The sequence below is a fragment of the Pan paniscus genome, chromosome 2 (assembly GCF_029289425.2).
Source record: "Pan paniscus chromosome 2, NHGRI_mPanPan1-v2.0_pri, whole genome shotgun sequence".
Classification (NCBI taxonomy): Eukaryota; Metazoa; Chordata; class Mammalia; order Primates; family Hominidae; genus Pan; species Pan paniscus.
The window spans coordinates 55,162,671-55,174,532 of record NC_085926.1 but is presented as its reverse complement, the minus strand read 5'-3'; the positions used below and the strand labels follow the sequence as shown (position 1 = coordinate 55,174,532).

The following is an 11,862-nucleotide window of genomic DNA, read 5'->3' as shown; positions in this document are numbered from 1 at the left end:
CCCCAAATACAGCATAATAAACATGGGCTTCTTTGTTGTAGCTGTGGTTTAAGGACAGCCACAGTACGGATAGGGCATGAAGTTTTATTCCCCCGCTCCCCACATCAAACCTCTGTGTCTTCCTCACCATCAGAGGCCCATTGGCATTGTTGATGGTCTGTTTGCATACCTTTCTTTCTTGCCTAAGGGAAGTCAGATGGGATATTTAAGATCCTCCCCAACTTCCAGATTCTAGGATTGAAAACAGAGCAATAATGTGCCTGCTGCATCCCAAGTCGGGAGATGACTCACCCTTCCAGACTTCCTGGAATCCCCATGGAAATGGGCTTGCATCTTATTTAAATGGAAAAGTACAGCCATGACGAAAAAGGAAAATGTCGGTCAGGGTCATGTTGGTGTCAAGGCGCTAGGAAAAAGATAAAGGTCGGCATATTTTTCTCAGAACAGAAGCCTGCTGACCTATTCCCCCAGAGCAAGATCTCTTGCCCTCCTGCCCCCTACTGAAGAACAGTGTGGGTCTGGGACTGAGAGAGAGACCTTGCTGGCCTGGAACACAAGAGATGGCTGCCACTGCTGCCCCAGCTTCCCCTCCCACAGGGGCATGTGCCCAACCTCCTCTTTCTAGAGCCCCTGACCCTGACCTTGGTCAAGCCCTCCTTACCTCTTGCAGTAGACTTTAAATTGAATTTCCTTGTCTCCAGTGTTTCTCCTGTTAATCCAGCTTCCACCCTGCTGCACAATAATCATGTAATAGAAGAGTTCTGAATAGGACACTCCTCTGCTTCAAAGATTTCCGTGGCTCCCCATTGCCTAGAGAATAAAATTCAAATTCTTGTAGTTCTTAACGTCCTGGCTATGTTTGCAGCTCCCTCTTCCACCTCCGTCCTCCCTCTAAGACTCACTATTTTCTTCTGCTGCTTCAGCAAATCCAGGACTCCAAATGTCCCATGACCTTCTCCATCTCAGGGCCTTTGCTCATCTGGGTTCCTGCTGCAGGGAATTCTGTCCCTTGTGCCTTTTGGACCACTGTTCTACCTTTAAAGCCAAGTTCTGATTCCCTCCTTTCCAGAACATTTTCCCTATGCCACCTTAGTCTATTTTTGTTACTATAACAGAATAAGACTTACACAAAGTAAGACTGTGTAATTTCTAAAGAAAAGAGGCTTATTTAATTCATGGTTGTGGAGGTTGGGAAGTTCAAGATCTGGCATTCCATCTGGTGAGGGCGTCAAGCTGCTTCAACTCATGGCAGAAAGCAGAAGAAAGGAGAAGCTCTGTCTCTCATGAGAACGAATCCATTCCCAGTAAAACTAATGCAGCCTCTCAAGAAATCCATCTTAAAAACCTAATCACCAGCTAGGCTTGGTGGTTCATGCCTGTAATTCCAGTACTTTGGGAGGCTGAGGTGGGTGGATCACGAGGTCAAGAGATCAAGACTGTCCTGGCCAACAGGGTGAAACCCTGTCTCTACTAAAAATACAAAAATTAGCCAGGCGTGGTGGCTTGCACCTGTAGTCCCAGCTACATGGGAGGCTGAGGCCGGAGAATCGCCTGAACCCAGGAGGCAGAGGTTGCAGTGGGCTGAGATCGCACCACTGCACTCCAGCCTAGAGACAGACAGAGACTCCGTCTCAAAAAAACAAAAAACAAAAAACAAACCAAAACAAAGAAACCTAATCACCTCTTAAAGGTACCACCTCCCAACAGCACTACATTGGTGATTAAATTTCAACATGAGTTTTGGCAGGGACAAACCACATCCAAACCTACTGAGAATTAGTCACTTTTGGACCCCTATATTTGGTCTTCTAGTCTATTTAGTTATGTGCGTTATTGGCCTCCCCAGTAGACTCTGCAGTCTTAAAGAAAGAGCTTGGTCTAGGCCACTAATTTTCTATAATCTGCAATCTTTTATATCCTTATATCTTTGAAAAAGTATCTATTATTTCTAAATGAAAATTTTGCCTATGTAGACTCACAGGACGCGTGAGTCAGAGGGATGTTATCAACTATTGGTGACGGCAAGTCATTGCATCCGGGCCTATATCCCGCTCTGTAGCTAAGGCAGACAATGATCATCAATCATGGTGGTCTTTCCAATGACCCCAGATGTAACTTTCTGATCCTTCCAACCCGGTGCTCCTAGCAGCAACCATTAATCATTCAGAGTTGATATTTACTTGCCATCCCCTATCTAGTTTCTTAGCCTTTATTTTCCAATTTCCTCCCCCCTCTCCTTTATGGCTGGTATTGCACAGCAGTCTTACTGGAAGCCCTAAAGGAAGTTCGTGCTGTAAAAGTTGAAATTTTTGTCTGTTCTTTTAAAAGCCTCCAGCAGTGAGGCAGGTAAGAGTTTGGGGAGAAATCTGAGATGTTCTTCTATTGGGAAGATTCACCCAGCTCTCCTTTAACTTAAAGGAAACTCAGTGCAAAGTCTAGTTCAGCCAATTAGCTGCACTGGTTGGTTACAGCTAAAAGAAGATGATCAGTGTTCATGTTTAACTTTATAATATTGATATAGAACCCATAAATGCCACCTCAGCTCTTCAACATTGAAGAATAGGCAACAAAGTTTTCTCCTTTGAAATGAAACTACTATATTTCTAATAAAGAAAGAAGCCACATTTAGGAGAATTTTACAAAAACATTTCTTATCTTTTCCAACAAGTCTCTCTCCATTTGAGGAAAAGCCCGGTGATATTAAGGAACCCACTGATAGCTCCACAGGTGTATTCACCCACCCAAGGCAGGGCCACCAACGGGACTGGATACACTCACTGGCCTGTGGCCTCTGAAATTCGTCCTGAAGCCAAACTCCTTTTAGGCAACATGACATGATCAAGGCCAAAAACAGACATTCCCCTCAAGTAGGGGTTTTAATTACTTCGTGTGGTACCAGAATAGAAAATTCTAGAGAATTCTTTCCCTTTACTTCAGTAAACTTAGCAACAATGAATTCAAACTAAAGGGAATCACATTTTGACTGTACTCAGTGGATAAACTTCCACATTTATATTTACTGACACCCATTCAGAGCCAGATGTGGTTGTCTATCCTGGAGTTATAGCAGCGATTTACCTTGAAGAAAGCCTGGTCCGTGGAGAACTTCCATCCACTACACGAATGCATGCTGCAAATGACATTCACATTCGTGATTTCCAGAAAAGGACAAAGAAGTACGACTTACACTGTGCAAGCAAACAAAACAATAACACTGGTCAAACATTATTTCCCATTGATGTGAGTATTGGAATTCCTCTAAATGTGCCCCAGCTTGGCTCCTCCTCTCATCCCTTCCCTTGATAACTCCTGTCCACCTGTAAGAGTTCCTGCACTTACTGCCACGTTTGAGTGTCCCCCTCTGTTACCTTCTGCCTCCCAAACCTGATGAGTGAGCCCTCTGCATCCCTGTACTGCCCTGTTATTTCCAAACTCCCCTTCAACACTGACAATGCATAGGAAGATTTCCAGATTAAAATTATTATTCTCAGAACATGTTCTACTGGGCCTCAGATTCCTTTTCTATCAAATGTCCTTCAAACTGTCCCTGTCCTATTGATTATTGTTAACTCTCTCACCAGTATATTGCTGGAACATTACAATTGTTGAAGAAATGCTTATTGAGGGAATGCATTTAATGAAGCTGTTAATATTTAGAGAAACCTTTCTTTAAAAGAAGAAAAATGGCTGAGTTGAAAATCACTGAACTATCACTCAATTCCATTTTCCTGTTAAAGATGGACAGACAGCACAACACACACACACACACACACACACACACACACACACACACAACATAGAAATAGTTCTTTCCATGAAGTTTCTTTAGAACTTTACTGTATGACTCTCATTCTGTTGACTGTGGTCAGAATTATGTTTTCATCTTATGCAGTTTATCTAGTCTTCTGTACCAGGCTGTGTATTCTTCAAGGTCAAGGACTGAGTATTTCATTTCACCCACAGCACCCTCTCAAGTAGAATTACCATGTGTCTTCTTGCTACAGAGTTCTCTCTCTTCTCTCTCTCTCTCTCTCTCTGGATCTCATTTAAAAAAAAAACACAACAAATAAAACGTGAGGCTTCAATACTTTGGCTGGGTTAGTTGACTATGTGGTGCCAAGGAAATGGCTTGGTGGTTTTTTAGTTTGGTTTGTCTTTTGTTCTCTGAATTTAGCATCATGCGAAGACAGAGTATAGCCTAAAGGTGTATTTAAAATGTCGTCCTATTTCTGAGCTTACTCAGACAGGCAATAGAAAATGGCATTCTTGATAATTAATGCCCTTACAGAAATTCAGCACAGGCTAGCAACTGTAAACAATAAGTTATTAGTCAGGGGAGGTGCTTGCAACATGAGCACGGAAATTCCCATGGAACTTCATAGGGCATGAAAGGGAAGATTCAAGATGCTCTGGATAATTTCGTTACTGTGTTTGCTTGATCATTTTATACTTAAGCAGACTGTTCATTACCATCATCTCAACCTCTTCTGCTAGCTTAAATTCCTCTTAATTCATTTATAAAACAAAATTAGAATGTTGACTGCAACCTATAAAGTAAGCCCACATCTTTGTTTAATTATAGATTCTACATAAACTATTTTAGCATTACTGAAGGTATATAAAGAAGGAATAAAAGAAGATTATTATTCTGTTAAAATGCCAGCTAAAAACAAACAACAATTTTTTAAATGTGCATTTATATCATGGCAAGAGACTGTGTTTAAAATCCCCAAACTCCTGAAGCTGTTTGAGAATTATGCCAGTGCACTGCAGACAAAAAAAAAAAAAAAAAGACAAAACTGGTTGAACATAATACATGAGTAGTTGAAATATGGTTTAATTTTTTTCCTTCTGATTCTTTTTCCCCCCTTTGGAAACCGATAAAAGATTTTGTATTTTTTAAAAAATCGACCTCATTTTTAGTTTATTTTCTAAAAGTGGAGATGTCTTTACATATGTTCAAAAGTATGTCTGTCAAACCTTTGGAGGACTTCTCAGAATGAAGAAATCTGCAATGCATATCTTACCAAATTGTTTGGGGATTTTCCACTTTTATGTGTTTGGGCATTTTTCCCTCTTAAACATCAAACCTAATAATCGTGGCAGAAGGTTAAATATTTTCCATACTTTGTTTTTGAAATTTGTTCCTTTCAAAGAACGAACATATGGGGGAAAGAAATCTACACACCCAATCTATTATGATGGCTACCTCTGGGGTTAGGGAGTAGAACCACAAAGTGGGGGCAATGAGGGGGCTCTCACTTCTTTCACCATTTTATTTACAATGAAAATGTATCCATGTGCCACTTGTACAATTTTCATAGCTACTTAATGAAAAAAAATCATATTTAGAGAAAAAATATCAATTTGGATAATTGTAAATGTTTTATGGTATCCCAAGTGTGAAGATTACACATAGGATTGCAAAGAGAAAGAAATAGGGAGGAATTCCTGTTTGCTTGGCTGGTAGTATCCACTCTTTAAAGCATTTCTGTACAGAAAGAGAAATAAAAGAATTGATACTTTGATTAGTTACATGAAGATGATATTGAATTCATTTTCTCTGATGCCAGTTTGCTTTAACTTAATATCCCTTTTAAAAATCCACGCCCTCATGACATCATCAGTTCATGCACTATTTCTTGGGGCATTAAAATAGAAACTTAAAGTTTACATGAAACAACCGAATTCAAGAGACTACGCTATTTAAATTTCCAAATCTATTAGGGGCTAGGAATGAAATGTAATGCTAATTTAATTTAGTAATTTTTTCTCTTTCCACCAAAACGCACTGTCATTGCTTGTGAAAGCCTCAATCCCATCCCCATCCCCAACTTTCTTTTTCCATCAGTCTGGGATGGAATTACAGGCTGATTTGAAGCACAAAGTCCAGTTGCATCCCAGACCCTTGTCTCTAAACAGCCAGTGCCACAGGATGTTTCATGACCACAGCATGTCCATCATCTTACTTTCCAAATGCAGTGATGAAGGTTGAATGGGTGGAGCTTTTTAGTCTTCAAGGATTTAAAACTACGCACACACAATGCAAGAGGCTGGCAGGAGTCCTTTGTAAGAGTGTGTGTGTGTGTGTGTGTGTGTGTGTGTGTGTGTGTGTGTGTGAAAGAGTTGGATCAAATGAGTGGTGTCCTGTTCAGAGCAGGACATAAGTTTCATTCCATGAAAGGAAACATAATTAATTCCACTTCCATCAGCACATCAAGAGGATGATTGGTAACTCACCTCCTACCAGCCCTGGCTGCAAGGGAGAGGTAGCCCAAGGGAAGTGACCCTTTATTGGGCCTGTGCTGGTCTCTGGCTGGCCAGGGAAAGCACACACCTCCACACTCCCAGACCCCTCCACGTCCCCCTGGAGCCTGTCAGTGTTTTAGTTCTGTCCTTTTTCCACTCTTGGGAGGACAACAATGTGTCTCCAGGTCCTGCAGTCTGGGTTTGATTAAATAATTATAAACTCCCAGCAGCAGGTCTATCATTTATGTCCTGAAACATGCCAGCATGTGTCTTTTGTGGCCATGCCAGCCAATCATAAAGCCACTCTCCTTATTGTCACTAAGAACACAGTGGTTCAATGTTTGTGCTTGTTCCTGGATTTTGGCTATAGAATGTTGCCCAGCAGTTTGCTGCTGGTGCCAACATCACTACAGAACTTCATAATAAATCCTTTCTATATTTATTCAGTCCAGTGTTCTGACACTGAAATTGCCTTTTATGAGCATATGATCAGAGGCTTCCATTTTCCACTTCTAACTCGGGGCGATTATATGTTCTAACAGAAAAGACCTCAAGACTTGTTGTCCATACATGCAGCATGGCATGGGGATTGCCAACTGGCTGGGGGAAAGTAGGAGATTGGAAGTGCGTGAGAGCTGACCTTTTACCCCACGCAAAGGAAGCACAGAGATGATCTCTTTAATCCATTTGGTTAAAATGTTTAAAATTTTCCACTTCCTCCACAACTAAAGCCCAAAATAAAGTTGCCCAAGCAAGGCAGTAATATTTCATAGTAACATGCCATCTCCTACAAAAGGGCAAGGGGAGAAGGGGGAGGTAGGGATACCATTTAATTGAGTTCAAGAAACTTTTGAAGAAATGTTTTTCATTCTTGCCTTAACTGAGTCACAAGTGATCTCTAAATGGCTCCAATGTTAAGTATATCATATCAACCAAAACTAGGAAAGCGACTGAAATACCTGAATGGGAAGCCTTTTTCTATTTTTTATGTATATGAAAAATCTCACAATAATTCACATGGCCAGAATGACCTTCCACTAATGACAATTTAAGAAGAGGTCTCTAGAAATTACGATGTATAAAAATTTAGCAATGAAACACAGCCATGTTTTGGAAAGAGAAAGATGTGTTCTTTTTTGTTTTGCATAGTTCTGTACAGGTTCAGAAAAATATGAGTACACATGGCCTATATGTGTTTTCATTTTTGAAAAACGATCAAAGCCACTCATTTATTGAAAGGAATACAATACACAAAAAGAGATAACAAGGCTTAGTGAAAATAAACTGCATAAACTGGAGGAAGAGTACTAGAATAACAAAATAAAACCCATCAGTCGTTCATTTTTCATCACTGTCTTTCGTTTGCATTTACATTTCCTGAAATGCCATGGCATCGTATCAGTCTGCAGATGAAATGTGAATCTCGAAAGAAGAGTTACTTTATACAAAGGTGGAATCGGTTGAAGGTTGCATGTTTTGTTTTTACTGCATCCTTTAAAAGGATCATTAAAATGTTTCCGCTCAATGCAGATAGCAATAATTATCATTACAGGAAAGGCTTCAGATATTACATTTCACTTTTAAGAAAATGGGTTTTAGAATAAATATTAAATATATTTAAAATATATACAGTTTGACATTATTTTTCAAAATAAAAATATCTTATATTTTCAAAAACTGTAAGTTGAGATTTTGTTGCTTTGTTTTTAAGATTTGAGAACTAACTTCTTTCAGTATTATAATTCCTGGTGACATCACATTTACCCCAACAGTATTCAAATTATATATGTATTTTTGAAAATGAAGTTATTCAAATAAATTATTTTCAAATGTATCAACTTAAAACTATACTACTATTCTAGTGAGACTAACTTAAGTTGGAGACTAACTTTATAATTAATAAAGACATTTCAGTATGAAATGTGTAGTAATATACTGTGACTGCACATTTCTTTGGGTGAATATTACTGGGGAAAATAGTTAGAAAAAAGAAAAAGTTTAAAATAGACCAAGTAGTCAAGAAGATAGAGAAATACAGTTTTTGCCCTCCTTTAGCTTTATATAGGAACTACTTATGCTTGTAAACATGAGAAAGACAAAGAATTCTTAGAGACTAAATGTTTCAAATGTAGAACTTTTAGACATTTGTGAGAAAAGCTGGTTTCTTAAAAAAAGTGCTTTTGACAAACAGTGCTTAAACAGAAATGCAGCCGTGTACAGGACTGTTTTTAGTTAAAAAATTTCAATGTGCCAACCAAAAAGCGATGTAATCGGTAACTGGCCACTAGGGGGCTTTCCTATTGGTCCATTCTTATAAAGGACAGTAACTAATAATAAACAAACTGCAAAGATGTACTCCAATATTTTCTATCATACACATAGAAATAGCTGATTAGGAAGTGACAAGAGTCTGGTTATCCTATCATCTGGTTATTTAGATAGTATAAAAGTATTGATTAATTTTTTGCTTCTTCACTAAACAGACTTTTTAAAAAAAAATCAACTGCTGTTATTTTGGGGTTTGTTTTTAGTTCAATAATGGTTGTTTTATCTGCTTCTCATAATCTTCTTTTGTTTTATTGATTTTCCCCAGATATGAAAATAATGAACTTAATTTAATCCAACCAGTACATTGATTCAGTCTGTTTACTCAGATTAACCTAAACAGATATGCTAGCTTGTCAGAGCCTATGTTCATCATCTCTTTTGACAACTCTCCAAACTGTGGTCATGTTGAGATCCAGTGGCACCATGGTGTGGTGTTCAATCAGCAAACCTTTGTTGAGCATTTACTATATACTGGATGCTGTGCTTGGTGCTAGCCTACAGGTGGAAACCAACTTAGTGTCATGGTCCTCACAGAGACAGCAAGGAACAAGATGAGAAAGGAAAGGGGTTTTGAGGAGGTTCCATTTGAGCAGAATCCTGAGTGGTACAAGGGAGAAAGCCATGTGAGTGTGATAGTCCAGAAGGTGGGATTTGGGATTTATTATTAGGAGGCCCGGGTTCAGGTCCCGTCTCCTTTACTCACCAGCTGAGTATGAACTTGGGGAGTTCATGGACACTCTCTGACTTTGCTGTCTCACCAGGAATGTTAACAGTTCTGGCTCCATTCCCTGCAATTGTGCCTGTACCTCCTCCCTCACCAGATTTTGGGAGGATCAAATGAAGTGAGTGATTTGAGATTACAAATGATTTTTATTGAGTGAATTTTCAACTAGAAAACTTTGATGAACAAGATGCCTTCTTGTCCCCAAGTTTTAAAATATTTAATAATCAATAGCATGAAAAATGTTCCATTAAGTTAACATTGTTTTTGAAAAATATCATTTTTAATATGAATACATATATGCATAAGAGGGTTAGCCAAAGACATAATCCAACATAGATATTTCTGGTTAAATTATGAATATTTTCATTTTTTCCTTTTTGCTTTTTGTACTTTCTGATTTTCTGTACTGGCCATGAAATGTTTCACAATAAAATAATATACTAATTAAACAAAATCATAAAGAAAAAAGATATTGATAGAGTAGGTGGAAAAATTCCATTTTCAACCAACATAAAATTTCTCTTTGTAGATGTTTTGTTAAATATTCATGTGGAGAGATTTTCATCAAAATCTTTAGATAATTTTCAAATCCCCACAAAAACCATTAACATCAAACTTTTTAAAACTTAAATTGAATTTTCCTTTTATAGTCTAAATCTCTTTCACCTGTTTGTTAAATTCCAAAAAGGAAATGTATTTCAAAAATGAAAATTATTTTTCAATGTAATTATACATCTATGTTAACTTCTATGCTTAAACTTGTTCCTTTAAGATTTGTTTTTAAAATAAGTGACTCCTTCAAATGCCTCTCTGCCTTTGCATTTGCTGTGCATTAGGGTGACTTTCTGCTAATTTATACCACCTTTCAGAGTACATTCGAACAAGATGCATTTGAAAAATGCCCCAACATTATCCTTTCCACGGCACTCTGATTTTATGCATTTCCACCTTGCTTTCATAAACTATGCAACATTGACCTATCTGCTGATTTTTTCTGAATTCTCTTGGTGATAAGAAATTTGTTATACCTACTTTTTTCGTTTTGCTTACTTTTAGGAACGCAAGTCCTGAATTAATAAGTTTTGGTTGTTAAAAATACAAAGGTCGGATGAAGTTCCAAGTCCATCCTCTCCTAGAGGCTGCCGTCAGTGCGTTGGATAGCATTCCTTTTGTTGCTGTTTTTCTAATACATCTGCATCCAGAGATACAGACCTAAAGAAACACGTAGTTTGGGGTTGCTTCTCTTTTAAACAACATAATCTGAATCATATGAAGAAAGTATTGTTCCACACTTTCTTTTCCTCAAGATCTCTTGGAGATCTATCTGCATCAGGATGCATAGATCCACATCGTTTAAAAATAATCTGTTTCGAAGATGTATCCTCGGCCCTCTTTGGATGCCTAACGTTTGTAGGAACTTAACTATTAAGTGATCCAAATGTGTGATTTCAAGTCAGTTCCGAATATGCTAGACCCCTACTTTAAGCCTAGCACTGTGGACCCTGAGAGGAATGAGGTTATTACCCCTGCTCTGGAAGAGAATGTCAGATATTTCTTGAAAGGGGGAAGGAGGTAATAAATTCAAGGACTATTAACTCTTCTGCTGTATCATACATTTAATGTTTTAGAAATAAGCTGTTCCACTTTAAGAACAAAATAATTTAAACTCTAGGCACCAAGATCTAGAAGCTGGAAGCAATCTTGGGAAATCATCTTTGTCTGTCTTCTACCTTTAGACATTTAACTCAGGATGGAAAATTGAGTCGCAGGGAAAATGAACACTCAATTGAAACTGTGTACATGCCCAGAAAGAATCTAATGCTGCCTCAGAATCTGTTATGCTGATGTAGCTATTTCATTCCTCGGCATGTGTTTGGTATCTTGACTTTTCTTTATTATTTAACTAAGGAGGTGTCTCCTCATGTTTTCAAATAAAAGGCTTGATCAGTTTACTAACCTGTAACAGGGAGGTGGCCAGCGAGTTGGTGGAAATACCTGTTAAGAGGTAGAAGCTTTTTCATTGAGAGGCCAGGCAGGGCAGATGTTTGCACAGTTCTGAGACCAGCCTCATCAATGATGCTGCTAAATACTGCCACAGTTTTAGGGATGGTGAAGAGGAACCCCCACTCATTCCTTTGTACCCATCTTCTCTTCATACAGGTGCTCACATTTCTCTGAACTCTGTGCTTGGGCTTCTAAGAGTGCCAAAAAGGGTTAAACTGTGGGTGGTATGTTTGGTGTTCTAAACTGGTTTCATAGGAACGGCATAGGATACACGTAGGATTTCAGGTGAGGCAGAAGATGCAGAGCAGCGCTAAACTCTTCCAGACAGCGAAAACCAACCTATAAGAAGCAGGCAGTCTTCTCTGTGCAGTTACAGCTCTACCGGCCCTAGGTCCCAGCAGACAGGCAAGAGCCTGCACTGCTGGGTACAAGCCAGGTCGATCTATCAGAAACCCTTATCCTGTCTCCAGTGAACACTGAGCTTTCACAGAACAATTGTTGGAATGTAAGGAGAAAGAGTTTTCTCTCTGAGACAAGGAAGGTAATTTTAAAAATAT

At 38.7% G+C, this 11,862-nt stretch overlaps 1 long non-coding RNA gene across 1 annotated transcript; it reads right to left on the bottom strand.

Moving 5' to 3' along the window:
- Window positions 1-583: 583 nt before the first annotated feature.
- Window positions 584-11,503, bottom strand: LOC130541406 (uncharacterized). Its single transcript, XR_008955457.1, has 3 exons — window positions 11,259-11,503; window positions 3,079-3,188; window positions 584-810 (listed from the first exon to the last, which is right to left on the bottom strand). It is a non-coding gene; the product is annotated as an uncharacterized LOC130541406 (long non-coding RNA).
- Window positions 11,504-11,862: the final 359 nt, after the last annotated feature.